Consider the following 2,873-nt stretch of genomic DNA (forward strand, 5'->3'; position numbering starts at 1 on the left):
GAATGAAAGTAACTTTTGTATTACTCCACTTGCTTATAATAATTCTATGTTTGGGAAAAAATTAAAAATCATTCAATAGGTCATAAAGATAATATGTCAATAGAAATAGAAGAATTACAGAAAAAGATATTAGAAATGTCTCTTAATCAGATTAATGTAGCTGATAATGAGGATGTCTTTAATGATTTGATTTCTCATTTCAATAAGTTTAATCCAGTAAATTGGTGGAAATACAGCATTTCCTGTCAGCTTTAGGAATAGGGCTAATCATATTTGTTCTGTTGCTCATGATTCTCGCCTGTGCCGAACAGTGCTTTCGAAGAAAATTGCAAAGTGTAACAGCCATGGGATGAGCAAATAATCTGGTGCTAGCAAAAGCACTTCAATAATTTCCCCAAGTCGAAGAGCTTGGCTGGTAGTCAATGATGGGTAAGACCCTCAGAGGAGGGAAACTTAAGACAGGCATGGTCACCTTGACTAAAACAAAAAGAGGGAAATGTTGGAAACTGAGGCACAATGGCCTCTCAAGGAAAGACGTGCTGTCTCCATGCTCATGCTGTCTCCATGACTATGCTTGCAACCTAAGGAATGCAGTGATTGGGAGTTCCCAGCAAATGGGCTGAAGCTGTTAAAGGCTAAAGGAAAAGATGAGCTCATACCTTTTGTAATGTATAGAACACTTAGACTTTGCACCTTGAGATAAGATTTTTTTTAAAAAAGAAAATTCTTTAGACTATAGGTAATGTTGATTGTTAATACGTGTTGCTCCTTGATGTCATGTACACTATGTTAATGCTAATGTTTATGCTTAATGGCACGTAGGCTGCTGTGGGCTTGCTTGTAGACATGTACACTGTGGTATATAAAGAGCATCTTGTAATCAATAAAGTTGTCTGACGAGCTTGAGAAATCAATGCTCTCAGATCCCCTGAACCCAACCTTTCTTGTCTTTCATTCCTGATACCCTTGGGTCACTGATTAAGACTCCGACAGTGGTATATATGTACAATGGAATACTACTCAGCTGTAAGGAGGAATACAGTACTAACACATGGGATAACATGGATGAATCCTGAGGACCTTATGTTAAGTGAAGCAAGCCAGGCACTGAAGGACAAATACTACATGACCTCCCTGATAGGAATTAAGCAAATCAAGTTGTCTCAGATAGCTAAAGAGTGGAAGATAGGCTTACAGAAAATACGGGGAGAGAGAAAGGTTGTGAGCCAATGCCCACACAGGCAAAATCTATGATAAAGTGGAGGTGAATAGTGGTGCAATGAAGGAATAAGACAGGGGCATAGGGATACTATTGGGTTGGGCTTTGCAGGCTTCAGGGGAGCTATGGTTGGGAGGATGGGTCAGATGGTCCATGGAATTGGGGGAAGGATTAAGGGGTAGCAGGTGAACACAGGAGATTGTTGGGTATGTGGTTGAAACTATAATGTTGAAAAAAACTCTTCAGAAAATATAAGTGTTGCTGGTTTAAGGCATGTCCTATTTCTTTTTTTAACATCTCCTGGGAACTCATGAAAGACCTTCACTGGAACCCCTGGTTTGCTGCCTGCCCTGAAGAATTTGGACTTATACATTGCCATGCTTGCATGAGGCAATTTTATAAAACCTCAAACTATTTACAGATATCCTCTGTTGGTTTTGTTTCCCTAGAGAATCTAATACAGGCCTATACAATTTTCATTTTTGGAACCTTTACTTAAACATGGGGACTTCATGATCTAAATCTCTTTTCTTCTTTCCTGAAAAATTCTCTAATAACTCTTTTCTCACTGTGGTACCAGTTCATATTTTTTTCTGAATACATGGGTGAATCTTACCAAGGGTGACTTGAGTTTGCAGTGGCTACTTGAGGAATGTTCGAATTAACCAAGGACAACCATTTGAGGTATGCACTTGAAAAAGAAACTCCTGGTCTTTAACAAATTAGGGAGTGCATATTTGATTGATATTCAGAAGTTTGAAAAGGCTTAGTGATTCAAAAATAGCATCTTTAAAAGATTACTTATAATGTGCTCTTAGAAGTTTATGGTAGAAAAAAATAAGTTTTAACCTAACGAAAGGGAATCAAACTTTGATTTCAACAGTACTTGAGTTTCGTATAAATTGTCAACTTTAAGACAGAGCCTAAGATCTGTTGATACCTTAAAACCTTAGGCTTATGTTAAATTGAGCTTGCATGGTGTAGCAGTTTGATTTAATTGATGAATTCAAAAAAGAAATATTGGATTATGCTTGTAATCTCATCTGTACCTGGGCATGATTGAGTTATGATTAGGACTTTGATTGGCCACATCATTAAGGCATTGAGTCCCCACCCCTTGGTGGGTGGGGATTCATGGATAAAGGGCATGGCAAAGGACAGAGTTGGAGTTTTGATATGAGGGTGTCGGAGTCACGGACCTGAAGGGCATCGGGAATGAAAGACAAAGAGAGATTGGGATCAGGGGATCTGAGAGCATTGAAGCCTCAAACTCATCAGGCAAGTTTATTAATCTCAGGGGCTTCTTTATATACCCCAAGCAATCATGAAACCAGCAACTATTCTTGCTAACTATTCCCACTACCTCAACCTGTGTAACACAATGAATCAAATGCTATGATTATAATTCAAAGTATAAAACTTCAATGTTCCATTAGATTGTTGAGAAAACATACCCATAAATCTTTTTGCCCATGTTGTTCCATTCTACCTAGTCCTCATTCCACCTGAATGTACATATCTCCTTGCTAGATTTATGGCCTGCATGTATAGCTGTAGAGACAGCATGACTCAGTGGTCAAGGAAGTAACTTGCTTCCATGGAAACAACATGCCTTTGTTTCCCACATTTCCCCCTTTTTGTTTTAGTCAGAATG

Source organism: Dasypus novemcinctus, chromosome 13 (assembly GCF_030445035.2).
Source record: "Dasypus novemcinctus isolate mDasNov1 chromosome 13, mDasNov1.1.hap2, whole genome shotgun sequence".
Taxonomy (NCBI): Eukaryota; Metazoa; Chordata; class Mammalia; order Cingulata; family Dasypodidae; genus Dasypus; species Dasypus novemcinctus.